Raw genomic sequence first — 16,606 nt, forward strand, 5'->3', positions numbered from 1 at the left:
CCTGACATACGAGCAAAGACCTGATGTTTGGAGACCAGTCACGGAGATATCTTCAAATAGTTCCAGACTGACAGGTGGGTAGATGCAAAGGCCCCGAGGCAGAAGTGTGGCCTGTCAGACTGGGGCATGCAAGGAAATGGTAGTGGGAGACCGGATCAGAGAGGCAAGTAATGAGCTTCTAGGGCACTGAAAAGGCCTTGGCTTTTCTGCCAAGAGCCATGGAACACAACTGAGATGTTTTGGGCAGAGGCAAATATGATCTGGTTGCTATGTTGAGAACAGACTGAACAGAAGGCAAGGGGGAAGCAGCAAGACCAGTTATTGGGATACTGGAACAATCTAGGCACGAGATTACGGAAACAGACTCACAGATACACAGAACATACTGATGGGCCAGAGGGAAGGGAGGTTGGGGGTCTGGGTGAAAAAGGTTAAGGGGTTCAGAAGTACAAATTGCTAGTTACAAAATAGTTATGGGCATGTAAAGTACAGCACAGGGAATGTAGTCACTAATACTGTAATAACCATGCATGGTGCTAGGTGGGTACCGGAATATCAGGGGAAGCCCTCTGTAAAGTATATGACTGTCTGACCATTGTGCTGTATACCTGAAAACGAAAACAAAATACCACTGATAGTCAACTGTAATTGTAAAATGAAATGTATAGCACCAGGCCAGTGCGGCTCAGTGGACTGAGCGTCTTCCCACAGTCTGAGAGGTCCCGGTTCAATTCCAGGTCAGGGCGCATGCCTGGCTTGAGGGCTCGATCTCTAGTAGGGCGTGTGCAGAAGGCAGCCGCTGGATGTTTCTCTCTCTCTCTCCCTTCCTCTCTCTCTAAAAAATAAATCAATAGAAACATTAAAAAATAAAATGTATAGCAAATTAAGCACAAATAAAAGGGGAAAGAAAAAACATTTTTTTAAATAGGGGGCGATCACTGCTTGTAACTATCATCGCGGAAAACACTGGGGTGTTCCCGGGCAGGAAAACGGCTCTTCCTCGGACCAGCGCACCATGGCGCCACTCGGTGGCGTGGTAAACAACCCCTACTCCCCTACACAGCACGATCAGATGGCCTGGTCTCTAGCTGCAAACAAAATTAAACTGATTCTTGACACTTAATACTCAGAGCTGATATGCTGTATTTGTTCAGCTTTTCTCCAAGTGTGTCATGATAGGTAAATCACCCGTGTGAACAGGTCCTGTCATCACCCAGCAGAGCACTACTTTTCAAACTCTGATTGCACAGGAATTGCCTTGCGGGTCTTGTTCAAACGCAGATGCTGACCCAGGGGCTCTGGTCTGGGCCCGAGACTTGCATTTCCAGTCGGCTCTCCAGCGATGCTGATGTGGCTGGTCCACAGGCCACAGCTTGAGTACAGTGTGGGAGAGAACACGTACTCTTCTCTCTCCTTCCCGCTCCCTCCTATTCCCTTGTGAGGACCACTGACAGACTGGAACAGCTGCATTTCAGGCACTGTTTTATACCGAAAGCAAGACTTCGCCCTCCGTAGTGGGATAATTAAATCCCAGCAATCAGCAAAGCGTCTCTTCTGGGGTGTCCTTAGCTAACTGATTAGATCAGACACTTCTACCTCAGCAACCACGTAACGCTCGCTTTTCGGCCTCCCCTCGTTCACGCATCCACTCCCACGTAAGCGAAGTCCCTACAAAGGACTGCTGCCAAGAGGTAAGCTCCGGCTTCTGCATGAGGTGAGTAATTCCAAAATCACTGAACATTTTCCATCGCGAGCTTTTGTTGCAAAGAGGCTAATCCATGACAACTCTGGCTCGGCTGGGAAGCACAGAAGTTTGGTCGATGACTGCTTGCAGGTGCCGGCTTCTGTAACAACTGGCCCCGAGAACCCCTCTCCAGGACCCGATTCCTCCTCTTTCAGGCAGAGGGGTCTCATATTACACATATGGCCAAATTGCTCCTTAGAACAGAACCGATATTTTCCAATTACAGATACAATTCTGGTGAAAATGAAACCTGAGTCATAACATTTCCCTCTCAATCCTTAACTTCTGAGCGATTTTAGCTCATCCCAATTCATTTTTATAACAGGTATGCATTTCTTTCTTAGTTTGCTTCTCAAGTATAACAAGCAAGGTAGTGAGACTGTAACAAAACGCTATTTCTCTAGTTCCAGGATCCCCAGTGTGTGTGAGAAAGGCCTCCTTGTGCTTTCTCTAAGGCCCTATGATGGCCAGAAGGACATGGTATGGTGGGACAGAGGCTGGACGAACACCCAGACTGCTTCCCATCTCCAGGATCCTGCAAAACCAGAGGGAGAAACCCAGCAGAAAAGACGCCAACAGGCGAGAGCAGTGGCAGGAACTGCTCCGGAGATGCGCGAGCTCAGTGCAGGAGGTCACGGTCAGCAGTGTGTGGACTCCGAATCATCACTGGATTGTAGTAAGGAAACAAACTATTAACCAAAATCTATTAAGAAGGATCTAAGTATACACAGCTTGGGGCAATATTTAAAGAAGCGACACACTACCTACATGTAAAACACGTGGCACAGAGCAGAGACGCATTCTGTGCTGCTCCTCTGGCTTGAACCCAAAGGCAAAATGGAGAAGAGAAAGATTTGGCATAATATAAGGAAATTCTTTCTAACATAATACACTTCTCAGCCATAGAACTATTTTTTTTTGCAGAGCAGTGAGCTCCCATCACCGCTGAGGCAGCCTCACCCTGCCACCCTGCCCCTCCCCAGCATCTGTACATGGCAACCTCGCCAAGCTGTGTGTCATTCCCAAAGACAGCTTCGCAGCCCTCTGCATCCCAAGTACTGTGCCTGGCCACTGTTTTGTGAACCACGCCTCTCTCCTGAGCAGGTGAGGCCTGCTCCTGGTCCAGGCCACTTCACATACCTCTTCCCTGCTCCACCTCACTCATACTCTTAGACTGGGAGGCCTCCAAAGGCAGGATCATGGGGTACTTATCTGTGATCTGCAGTGCCCACATGGTGACCTGGACACAGCACATATTCGATGAAAGTGAAGGCAGGGGAGAGGAGAGAAGAGAGAGAAGATGATGCCCGTTATGTGTGTGGTAGAAGGAATTCTGATACTGGGAAGGAGGTTAGTTTGAATGAACCTATTTGCTGTAGAAAGACATGGGTTTATCACTGTATGTATGTTTTAATCTAACTGTTGTTAACAGGTAACTTTATAAATAGTTCCAATATTTTGCTTTTTGTTATGTATATAAATACACATATATGCATACATGTTATTTAATAATAAAAGTAATTTTTCCTACCAGTTTGCATGTAAAAGAGCAGTGTTTCGTAGTTATAGGGAAACCTGCAGAGAATGTGCCCATAGCACTTCCCTCAAGTTTGGAGTAAGTGTATCATTAAAGCAAGTACAGGGATCGGTACAGGCAAAACACCCCAGTGATACTTTGTAAGCCTTCTGTTACAAGCCTTCTGTTACTGCACACCAGAAAGTGAACTGTCTTCAGACTTTCCCGAATTCATGCAAACTTCTACTTACCCCGATTACTAATTAGTACAAATAAAGGAAATTTTTATTTTGTGGTTCTTGTTTTCCTAAGAATCTACACCAAGTTAATCTACTTTTTAGCCATCACCAGCAATTTTCAAAACATGACAAGTATGTGCTCTGCAGTCACTGCTATGAAGGACCATTCTGACTGGAACTTGTCAAGGGAGTGACAGACAGGCAAGTGAATCTGGGAACTACAGAACCATTGCTAACAACAATTACTACTTGGAAGGCTTTCCGTGAACCACACCATCTCCTTTCCCAAAGAACAGAAGATGACAGGTGAACCCACACCTGAGACCAGGCGACTGTCCCCAGAGCCTGGCTCTGTATCAGGACTTAACCAGGACAATGGGATTAAATGTTCAATAGGCTAAAAAGAAAAACACAAAACAGGACAGGAACCAATAACGGAAGATCACACAGGTCACATGTCCCGGTGTGACATTCCACAGGAGCAGGAAAATAAGCCCCTCTCTACAGGGCTGTACTGAACCACCCTCAACCATCTCCCCGGGATGCAGACCTGTGACACGCCCCAGTGCCGAGGCGGGGGCAGGACATTTCCAGAGGGCCGTGCGCAGACCTTGAAACTCGGGATGCGTTCAGGGGCCCTGTGGCTCATCACCGTACATTGTGTGTTGCCATCCTGGGCCTGGGAGAAGTTTGCCCCAGCGTAACACCAAGGAACAAATAAAGAGCCACACTTTAGAAAACAAACGAACTAGTGGGAAGAGGGGGAGTGTTCCCCTGGAGTCAGGGAAAGGGGAGAGAAGACGCACTTTCTCTAGATGGAGAATGGAGGGAGAGACAGAGGCCGCGGTGACACTAGGCTCCTGCGGGAACAGGGCGTGCACAGGAGCCTGGGTGTGTGCCTGCCTCCATTCCCGCCCACCCGCAGCTCCAGAGGCAAACAAATTCTTGGCTGAGCAGGTATGTGTGGGAGGCCTGATTTATTTTCCAACTATTAAAGCTTTGCCCAGAACTACTTAATCAGAAATTTTCAAGGTCATACATTCAAATATGGTGTTACAGCTTTACAAAATAAATAACTCTGGGGTCTGCGGGGCAGAAGGGTCCAGGGGTGTGAGGAAGGGAAGAGGAATTAACCATCCTTTTTTGATCTAGTTTCTTATCCACTCTTAGTTTATATCCACTACATATGCTCAGAAAAATGGACAAACTGGAAAACACATAGCTAAAACAATAATAGCTCGTTTTAATCTAATGCTTACTCTATGGCAGGCACAACTCTAAATACTCTGCATTATATATTCACTTGTTTGACCCTCAACAATTCTTTGAGGTGGGTATATTATCATATGAGATCATCCCTGTTTACAGATGCACAGAGAGGTTAAGTGACTTGCCCAATGACCAACAGCACCTGGCAGTCTGTTATCTGCACTAGGGTGCACTCCCTCTCTGTGCTCTGCTCTCCTGCACCTCAGAAGGCAAAACTGTAACAAGAGCTCTTTTCCGTTATAGTGTATCTAATTGATTTTTCCTGTGCAGTAGAGTTTTCTTTAAGCTACTTCCCTGGGAAGAATATTATCAGAGCCGGTCCCCACTACAAAGTATAGATAGATAGGACAGTACCAACCCTGCTGCTTAAAAAGCCATAAAAGCTGGAAAACTTCCAAGGCTCAAACCACAATTCCCCTCACACAATGTCGGATTAGAAGCAGTTCGAGGAAAAGCTTTGATCTCTGTTAAAATGTAAAAGATCTGGGAGGTGTACATGTTATGCTGTTATCAGTTTGTAGAAAAAGTTACATTGTTATCTTTTTTAAATACAGTTTAATGATAAGAACTTCAGGTGGTTTCCAGGTATTCAATTCACCTGTCCAGTCCTGACTTGTTCCCTGCTGGTGCCTAGACCTCTCCAGGACCTGGCATATAAATAGGTGCTCAATATACCGCATGCGTGAACAAATGGAGGAATGAATGGCTATAATCAGGCCAGGCTTAGGGTAAATTTATGATGCATGTAGGTATTAAAGGGGCAGCCAAGTTGGGCAAATTACTGGAAAGGTCAAAATCTGAACAAGTAAATCGCTGTCTGATGGTAGTAACTTTGGAAATAAAAAAAAAAACCTTAGGCATGTTTAAATATATGAGAACGGTCTCTTTTGGAGCTTATTAATGGATTATATTTTAAAATGTATATAGAGCTGCCCTGACTGGTTGGCTCAGCAGTTAGAGTGTCAGCCCTCGGACTGAAAGGTCATGGGTTTGATTCCTGGTCAAGGGCGCATACCTGGGTTGCAAGTTCAATACTCAGCCCTGGTCGAGGTCGAGCAGGAGGCAACCAATATGTCTCTCTCACATTGATGTCTCTCTCTCTCTCTCTCTCTCCCCCCCACTCCCTCCTTCCCTTCCACTCTATCTAAAAACAAAATCAATAGAAAAATATCCTCCGATTAATAAAAAAGAAATTAAATGTATATAGAGCTCATTGTAAATAAGAAAGGAATCTGTTTAAGAAGGTAGTGTTAGCTACATTATTTTCCCCCAAAATTATATCCTCTCAAAAAGTAAAGTACCCCAGAACATCATTTCTTTTCCCTAATATTCTCAAATCCAAGTCCTAATGTCCTCAGGATTGCCCACATGTCTTCTCTTCCAGGGAGCCCTCCCTGATTTTCTTTCCAGAAGCGGTCACTCCCTCATCTGTACTCAAAAGCAGACTGTTCTTTCTTTATGTACATGAACTCACTTTCTGACCTGTAGTATATATTTTTTAATTCTCACCTGAGCATATTTTTCCATTGATTTTTCAGACAGAGTGGGTGGAAGGGAAGGGGAGAGAGAGAGAGAGAGAGAGAGAGAGAGAGAGAGAGAGAGAGAGAAACATCAATGTGAGAGAGACACATTGATTGGTTGCCTCCCGCACGACCCCAACCAGGGCCGGGGATGAACTGCAACCGAGGTACATGCCCTTGACTGAAATCGAACCCATGACTCTTTGGTCCACCGACCGTCGCTCTACCTGCTGAGCCAAACCAGCCAGGGCTGAACTGTAGTATTTTTTCATCTACACTACTCAGTTGTCCTCAAATTTATCTCTGTACTCCACAGGAAACCAAACATTTTCCTAACATAAATCAAGCATCCAATCAATATTAGACGAATGTTTTTAAAAAAAAGACTTGTATGGAAGTGCTCCAAGGACACCACCAGCATCTGTTTCTAATGTTTAAATATATTTTAGATATTTTTATAAACTATAATTCTTTTAAAAATGGCACAGAAATGGCATGTGTGCAAACTTGTCGCCCACTGCAGATATTAACTGCGTGCCCAGTGCCAACGCCTCTGTCTGGGAGATCTAGGCAGTCCCCACGGCGGGCCCTCTGCACCTCTCCGTGCCACGTGGACTTCATGTGAGTGACTGGCAAGGAAGTGCAGCCCGCCTCAGCCTCGTGAGCACTGGTGTGCACGTCTTCTCTCACCGAGCCGGTCAAGCAGGCACACGAATACAAAGCTGCACCCGGTGGGCTTCCATGAAGTGCCGCGTGAGGCTCGGGGCATCTGTGTGGCCTCGCTTTCATCGGAGTAAAAAGTCCTTTGTGATAATATCCTACTTGAGAGAGGTAAATATTTATTCTAAGAATTAGACATTTCCTGTGTGACTTTAGATTTATGATAAGGAATGTGAGCAATTGTTTCCATAAGTTTAGTTACAGGGTTGCATTTTGAAACAAAAGATTCCCTCCCTTAGACTGGTTAAACTGAGAAATATCCTGGGTCCCAAGGCAAGTTATTTAAAAACAAAACTAAAATCCCTTGTTACAATTTCCAAGTATTAACTATATTGTTTTTTAAAATATTATGCATTTAGCCCTGGCCGGTTTGGCTCAGTGATTAAAGCATCAGCCTGCAAACCAGTGAGTCATGGGTTCAAGTCCGGTCAAGGGCACATACCTTGGTTGTGGTTTGTCCCCGGCCCTGGTCTGGTCGTATGGGAGGCAACCAGTCGATGTGTCCCTCTCACATTGATGTCTCTCTCTCTCTCTCCCCCTCTCTCCCTCCCTCCCACTCTATCTGAAAATAAATGAAAAAATATCCTCGGGTGAGGATTTAAAAAATATATATATTATGCATTTAAAGCAAAGTATAATTTTACTAAACACATAAGTTGGTAACAAGAATATAGCTATTATACAGTTATTATCAACACCTGATTTAAGATTTTAATTTTTTCATAACTGTCTCATTGTTCTCATTTTGCAGTAAGCATTATAAACGTAAACTTCAAAAATTTTATACTAGTAAAATGCTACTTTATCTGTTTTATATGGTAGCTTTCATACAAGATTTAATTTGATGAAAGGATTTCCTGCCCCCCAAAAGTCTGAATACTCATCCAGGGACCAGCTGCAGTAGACCCAGATGAGCTTTTTTTAACGTATAGATGGATTCCTGTCCCTTCTCTCAGTAATTCCTTTCCTACAGATATGGAATAGAGGTAAAAAATAAAAATGAAAAATAAAGGAAACCACTGATCTAATCAACAGATCGTCATCTTTATAGACTACCTAGTCAAATGCTTTGATAAAAATCAAGACAAAATCTATCAACAACATACCCTTCATATATGAACTCTTTCACAAACGGAAACAAAGTTAGTTTTGCATTATTTGTCCTTTAGTGAACTCTTGTTGGACCTACTCCATATACTTTTCTAAAAGTTCACAAATCATCTATTGAACTATATTTCAGTCCTGACTAAATAGCCAGAGAGCATCCATTTGGCTTCCAGAATCTATTGCTGTATTTAAAATCTGGACAAAGGTTGTTTTTCTCCTGTATTCATCCTCTTTTAAGTTCTGCAGTAGTTTTCAAAGGGAGGTGACACAGGGGTCTTGGAGATGGTTTGCAAGCTCCTCCAGCAAACTAGAGCTAGAGAACCATTCTTTCGTACCAGGACCCACTGAGGAGCCCCCGGCACTGAGCTGCCCCTCCAGAGGATGGCTGCAGTTCTGTGCTCTTCTCAGTCTAAAGTCATGTTTTCCTGGTTAAAAAGACTGCAAGTAAAACAGCAGTTGAGCAGAATCACAGATGTTTGACATGGAACGTGGAATGAAACTACTCTACACTGATTTTTTGTATGCGGGAAATACACTGAAGAAACATCCTCAAGGTGGAACAGTCATGGGCAAAGGGAGAGCTCAGAATTTCCAGGGTTTAGTTACAAGGAGTCGATCTAAATTCACATTCAGATTCTTCCACTCACTAGCGATCCGCTCTTGGCCAAACCCCATAAGCCACAATTTCCTCACATGTAAAAACAGGAATAACACCATGCAGGATTTGTTATGTAAATTAAAACAAAGATACTTAATGGTCTTCCAGAATAGTATCTGGCTCCAAGTAAGCACATGATAAATGTTGGTAGTTGTTGTAAATAATTTTGTTTTTGTTTTTTTTGGCGAGTGTTTTAGAACAAAAGAGAATTCTCTGGGTAATGGGTAGACTGACACACAGACCTTTGAGTACTGAAGGTGGGAACCAAAGAAATCAGGTGCTGGAATCCCTCAGAGCTATGCGTATGAAGGTTGATGGCTTGAAAAGGGGAGTAACTCACCCCTGGGTCCGATTTTTCCAAAACTGAGAAAGGAAGGTGCTAGCGTCCCCTGAAGGGCAAAGCCCTGACCCATCACACACCTGCTGGAGCTGGGGTTTCCCGTGAAGGTGGCTGCTCGTGGGAATGCTAATGAACACATGGTCTTGGGAATTCTGCAAAGACCCCTTGGTGAGCTGGCCATCGTGGGGGCAGTGCCACTAACAGAGCCTCCCTTGGAGCCGACCGCAGGCGACCGGACCTGAACAGCAGCAACTGTGAATGGGTGAGACCAGTGGTCCCTCTTTCCTTCCGGGGGGCTGAGGAGTCCCAACAGTGACATAAATTTCCCACACCCTGAGAAGTAGGAATCCTCACCAGATTTAATTTGATTTAGAAAAATGATTTAGATCAGGTTCAGCCCAAGGTCACAAAGCTGACTGGGATTCAAATCCAAGTTTGCCTGATCCCAAAGCCTCACTCCGTTTACCCATGCTCCTTTGTTCAAAGCCGGAGTTCCGCTGGCTCTGTCTTCCTAGGAAGAGATTAGTACATACATTTCCAGTAAAACGATTGTCTAACTGAAAAAACAAAAACGAACAAACAAAAAAACCCACACATTTATGGTAGGACTTAGATCTATGGGGTTGCATTTACTATGCTCCTTCTGTAAAGAGGAAGACTAGAGGAAAGAATATACTATGAAAAATCTGCATAAGAAACAATGCAGGTTGGATTTCTGGAGTATGTTTACACCCAATACAAGAAACAGTCCTGGAGAAACGAATGCACCAGAGTAAAGTGTTCCTGGTTCAGAGTAAGTCCTGGGGTGACTCAGGCAGCCAGTCACAGTTATGCTGGTAAAGACATCCTGGTCCCATTTCCACCAGCACTTGGCAAAAAGTTGGCAGAACAGAAGTGTCTTGACCCTATATGCCTTGGCTTTGAAGGAGAATCTGATATAAGCAGAAGTCTTGTTTGATAGCCAGACATAAGAGTTTTGATAAATCTCTGATGGACTAATGAATTTGACTTGAATCAAAAATACTTTTTGGTTTTCAAGTTATACCATTACTGAACTCAAGGGACTCGCCACCTGAGGTGCTCTGTTTAAAAGTGAGACATGGTTGTCATAAGGTAGTCTTATTTACTTGCAGCAAGTAAAGGAGACGGATTTATAATTAAACTCTGACTCCCCACAGGGAGGCTTAGCCATTGCTGATACACACTATTTGGTCCATTACATGTTGATTTCTTCTTTGCAGTTGGCTATTATCAAGGCTGGGTTCCTGTCAATCTTACCCTGTACACAGCTGTCTGCAAAATACTGTGCTACTGTGCTACATGTCAACATTTAGCAAGAATAGCATTTAGTAAAAATGGCCCAGACCTTGAGACCCTCGTCTTATCTAACATAGCAACTAACAAAGGCCAGATTTATACAAATAACTTAATGTTATATACCAAAAGAAATGGTTTAAATTAACATGTATCTCCTAGTTGTGAAATATGAGGCTTGAGTACGTGTGAAAAGATGCCAAAAGGATTTCTATTTGTCCTGCCGGAGGTCAGTGACAAAAGTAAAAGGCCATGTACTGACGCGTGTGGGGATTAAGCAGGTTTACCTCAGAGGCTTGCTGGCACGGAGATTTTAGAAGGTTAAATTCACAAAAGCCTTGTTGGCAGACCAGTGTCATCGCATCACCTGGGGCTGATCAGAAATGAAGAGCCCTAGGCTCCATCCCAGAGCTACTGAATCAGGATCTGCATCATAATGAGATCCCCAAGATCTGCATGCACATTCGAGTCTGAGAAGTACTATGCGTAAGTACCTAACTTAAGTACAACCAGAAGACTCCATCCACTTAAGAAACAGTTTTCAGTTCTGTGATTGGCATCATCTATCAGATCTTGCTCATAAATTAAAATGTTCCTTAAATATATCAAAGGAAGAGGAAGGCTATTACTCTCCTTGAAAATGACCAAATATCCATCAATCCGTAAACGCCTGACCACATGAGTGTGTCACATCAAATGTTTTTCTTGATAATACCACAGATGCTTTGTTTTCATTTTTGTTTCCAATTGTTCTCAAGTGATAGTAGCTCCTGAAACAGTAAAAAAATGTCCTAAACTGGAAAAAAAAAGAAAATTTAAAAAGTCCTTTTTACTTCTTACCATCCCTTCTTGTTTTGTAGCAAGTCATTAATAGTGTTAATTAATTCTTAAATATATTACCGTGGAGTTGTAGATTAATACAATTTGAAAAATGGAAAGAAACGTTTATAACAAAATCGTATCCTCTCCTCAACTCCCTCAAACTTCTTTCAGTTCATCTAGTGTTTCATTTAGATTTCTAAGCCTGATCTTCCTTAGAGCAAAGGACAAATTTTATTTTCTCTAGTGTCATGTACTCAGAGAGGCTACAAGTAAAGAGGAGGAATACTTATGGTCTACCATTTAGGCAATACTTAGAGACATACAGATATTTGTACAAATAGTCAGTATACCTTATCAAAACAAAAGTTAAGAAAATCTGAATTACAGAAAAGTTCTGCACTTCCAAGTTTAAAACAAATTTTAAATTATGTTTGAGAGTGTACAGATTGGGGAGACCAGAATAGAACAACTGAATTATCAGAATTAATATGTAAATAAGTAAATAAAGATCACAAAAACAATAAGGGGATCATTTGCATGCAAATTAACCTAAAAAGTAGTTATATCAATGAAGAATTGTGAACTATTCTGCATTAAAATCTTAAATCACCCATTCAATAAAAATATGTCACTCCTGTATGCTAGCATGGCATATTATTTTAGTGGTCCCCGATGGACCGAGCCTCCCGGTAGTCACGTCCTGCCATGCCTCCCACACCAGTTCTGGGCTGGACCAATGGGATGTTAGCAGGCATGATGCTAGCGGAAGCTTGATACGCACTTGCATACTGGGGCGTTCCTCTCACAGTATCTCCTGATATTCAGCCACCACATATGGAAGACCGAGCAAGCCAGGTGGAGAGCTCAGAACTCCCAGCTGACCCCGTCGAGAGACGGCACACGGTGAAGCTTTCCATGATATTCCTGCCCCAGCAATCATTTTGCTGCAACCACGCTAGATAATCAGAGAGAACAGCAGGAGAGCCACCCAGCTGAGCCCCAGACAACTCACAGACTCATGAACAAACAAAAGGATAATTGTGTGGATTAATCCAATAAGTTTTCAGGTGGTTTGTTATACAGTAACAGGAAACTAAAAGAACTAAGAACTCTATCTGGTTTAGAATGCAAGAGACTTTTTTTTCCTGCTTTCTGTCACTGAGTTATAAAAGATAAGCTCATATTTAAAGGAACATTTAGTAAGTTCAGATAGGGAGTTAGTAACTGAAGGTGTCTCTTCCAAAGAACTGAATAGTCTTACTGATAAAAGAAAATTCATCTTATCTCTATAAATATAGAAGTGGGGATGAAATGTCACTAAGGCAAAAGCAACCAGAAGACTATCATGGAAATCAAAGACCTTAAAGTCAGCTTTAAACGCTAAGGCTTATGAAGCGCAGGAGTTAGAAACATACCACAATCAGGAAAAGGAAAGCTGGGATTGGCCTAAAGGTTTGATAACTATCTGAGCCCTGAAAACTGCATTCAGCTCCTATTCCAGACCTTCTGCCACTGGAAAAGAGGAAAAGGTGGAAGGAGGGAGGGAAGAAGAAAGGTACTGCAAAAATAGAAAATGCATCTATCAGGGAGTTCCAAAAATATTGAAATAAGAGTTAAATGGTCTAAGGAGGGAATGATTATAATCTACTTGAAATAATGCTGTCTTTCACATTATTAAATCATTTTGTATCTATTATCTTTTACTAAACTCACAATACTTCTAAGGCAGAGATTTTTTTTATAATGTGTGTGTGTGTGTGTGTGTGTGTGTGTGTGTGTGTGTATTTTTTAGAGAGAGAGGAAGGGGAAAAGAGAGAAACATCAATGTGAGAAAGAAACATCACTCGGCTGCCTCCTGCTCACACACTGACCGGGCAAGGACCAAACCCACAACCTGGGCATGTGCCCTGACTGAGAATTGAACCTGTGACCTTTCAGTGTACAGGATGATGATCAACCTACTGAGCCATACCGTCCAGGGCTAAGGCAGAGATTCTTAATTGGAGAGAGGGAGTTTTTCACAATCTCCCCCCAAGAACCCAACAAACAAACAAACAAAATTGATAAGGGCCCCAGAAACACAGACTACACATACAGTTTTAAAGACGACCATCTATCAAGTCCATGTTAGGAACCGATGTTCTGTAGTAAAACAGGTATTACTAGCCTAAGTTCACTGATGAGTTAACACAAGTATTCAGAAACTGAGCTACCTAAGATCACAAATCAGTGATTAACGGGTCCAGTAACAGAACTCCCGAGGTCATACCACTCAACCCTCATCTCTGACTTTGCTTTACCACCAAAACAGGATTGCTGAGCCAGAGGGAAAAGAAATTCTTCCCATTTTCTTATTTACACAGTGCAGGAAATGGAGAGCACATGAGAGTGGGGAAAGGAAGGTGACTGGCCAGAAAAGACCAGTCCCTTCCCGGCCACTGCATCAGGAATAATGTCAGTGGAACCTCATTCTCATTAGATATGCCAGACACCCACCAATTCCAAAGTTCCTAACTTGAAACGCAATTTCTGTTAACTCTTATTTCTATACAGAATTTATCATGTTTTACAGCTCTAGTGTAGATGGGCTAAGCATTCTCTCTCGTGCCCCTAACCAGCTTCCGCAGGCTCTCCTTGGAGCACACAGCTAAACTGTGGTTGAGCAGGATGAGGAATGGACCACTCAGCTGTGCAGAGACCTCCCTTACAACTTTACTGTTTGTGGGTTTAGTGGCTCTCCTCACTGTGAAAATCTCCAACCTATGAGTGGAGTATATACTTTGTTCCATTACTTATTAATTCACTAGTCTAAGCCTAGATCTTCGTGCAAATTGAGATCACTAATGTGAACTTTACAGAGTGTAGACTGGAGATTAAAGTCTACACTTGGATTTGGATGATACAATGTCCAACAAGCATAAGACATTTTTTTTTTTTTTGGTCTAGTATTATTTGCGTCTCTTATTCTCTATCTACTTCAAAGCATTTAGAAAAATCTGTATACAGAGAGGATGTTTCTGTATTCTATTTAATTGTTTCACCATTAAGTTGAAAAGCTTCTTGTTGACATATCCTTAAGGACAGTTACCAAGTTAGTGTTCCCCCGTCTTCACATCCACGGGAAATACACCCAACACAATGCTACAAACCGTTACCACAGCTGGAGTACTGGAGAAGTTACCGCCAAGCTGTTCTGTCATCTCCAATGTCCCTGGTGACAACGACCACACTTGGCCCAACAAGATCAGGCCATCTGAGGATACATACGGGTACCTGGCATGTTTCTAAAAAAAACTAGTGGCAGAGCAGTAGGAATATCCGTCTCCAATCTCAGTCTTTGATCAAAAAGTTCTATTGTACAATAAAGTAGTTTTCAAAAAAGACAAACAAATCTTTGAAAATATGTATCTGCCTCTCTAGCCTCTCCAGCTCCACCCAGTCAAGCTCTACATTCTTCTCCTTTCTGCACAACTGCCACCTCTTGCACTAAAACTTCCATAAACTAAATCAATGCTTTCTCAGGGAGAAAGACATGAGCTCCCACAGCACTCCGGCTCTGCTGCCCAACAGACCATCGTTTTCTACCTTGTATGGTTTTACTTCTTCTTTAAGCACCGTGAAAATAGGACCTGTGGGGTTTGGCTTTCTTCTAGTGCCTAGCATCCTGCACAAGCAATGTGTACGTACATATATGTGTGTGTGTGTCCTGGGATGGCATAAAGATACACACCAAGATTTATTGAGCACTTATTATACCCCAGGCACTGTGTTTTACCCACACTACTGTTTTTTATCTTTACAACATCTCTATCGAGTATCACCCCCATTTTGCATATCAGAAAACTAAAATTTAGAAGAGTTATGGCTTGAACAAACTCACAGAGTTAGTGAACATCAGAGCTGAATTCCAAAGCCAGCTCTGACTGAGCCCAAGAGCCAGTGCACTTACAGAGTTAATGTCCAATAAGTATTTAATAAATCATTTAATGAACAGCAATTCTATGTAAGTCCTCTACTGGGGAACTATTGGGAATCAGAATGCTTTAAACTCAACAACTATAAGTAACTACACTACAAAGTGGATAGTGTCAAATCCAAGAAAAGAGTTTGCATAAATGCTGAGGAAGTCCAGAGAAGTATTAGATCACCTTTTTGGTAAGATAATCATGAAAAAGGTGGCACTGAGATGCCATTTGGATTTGGACAAGGAGATGGGAGGTAAATACTATGTTAAAGATTAAACTGGACTCACCCTAGTATTCTTCTTAAAGCAAAAAAACTAACAAATTGCATTCAATAACACTGTATACTTGACAGCAAAGACAAATTCATATACTTGTTTTTTATGTGATATTAATTCTGGGAGCATTCAATAAGTATTTCGTGAAGAAGAAAGAACAGGAAAAGGGGGGTGGGGGCTGCAGTAGTCCTTAGAACATTTAGCTGAAGCATACTGCTCCGCACGCAGGCTAGTCTTACAACACGAGTCAATTAAAACCCCCTCCAGTCATTAACAGTCTTTCCTTAAGGTGCACGAGCTCTCCACTGAGTCGTAAGTCTTTGTGTGTCCTTCACACTCGCAGCGCCCAGCCCAAATCGGTGCCTTCCTAGTTTTTCTCCCAAAACTAAGTACAGTGTATTTTAATCTACTTATCTATACATCAAAAGATTTTTCTTTGGAAAACAGCTTTGTGTTAAAAAAAAAAAAAAAAAAGTCAAATTAACCAAAAGTGCCCATCCACCTAAAAGAGAAAAGAGGAGCCATCTTCATCCAAAACAACTCAGAAATATAAAGGCGAACGTAACTGCGACAAGAACATATCAGACCCACTTCTACAGGACAGCGGGGTTCCCCTGATCAGTGTGTAGCGGACAACACGGGCCAGTTATAGGATGCCTTGAGCAATGAAACCTGTCTCCCCATTTCCTTGTTGTACTTTTGAAAAGACAACATGTCACAGTGAGACCTTTTTTTTACAACAGCATCCATTCTTGTGACAAATGTTTGCCACAGGTGGGTGCAGAAAGGAATAAAAAGGCAAAGGCGGCACCAAAGTGAAACAGACGCCATCTGCTGACAGAAGGGAGAAGAAAAAGACATCTGAGAGCACCACTTCGAGACAGCGTGTCTGAGGAAACGCTACAAATCAGCTTTTCATTCATCCTCATGCAATCATTTATCTTACTATAAAAATATGTGCAATAAGTTTTTTACTTGGTATATTTCATGTCCTGAAAACTACTGTTACTACTAAGTCAAGTAATAAAGACTACCATTTCCCAGGTGCAGACTGTCCAGGCATTAGAATAGTATTACACTGAATGAAACAGAAACATCCCAATAATACATTTCAGCT

General features: G+C 42.5%; 1 protein-coding gene across 24 annotated transcripts in view; it reads right to left on the reverse strand.

Annotated features, from left to right (window-relative positions):
* LOC118620512 overlaps nt 1-16,606 on the reverse strand; it is a 185,896-nt gene that overhangs the window by 80,947 nt on the left and 88,343 nt on the right. The window lies entirely within an intron of this gene.

This window comes from Molossus molossus, unplaced genomic scaffold (assembly GCF_014108415.1).
Source record: "Molossus molossus isolate mMolMol1 unplaced genomic scaffold, mMolMol1.p scaffold_m16_p_7, whole genome shotgun sequence".
In the NCBI taxonomy this organism is placed as follows: Eukaryota; Metazoa; Chordata; class Mammalia; order Chiroptera; family Molossidae; genus Molossus; species Molossus molossus.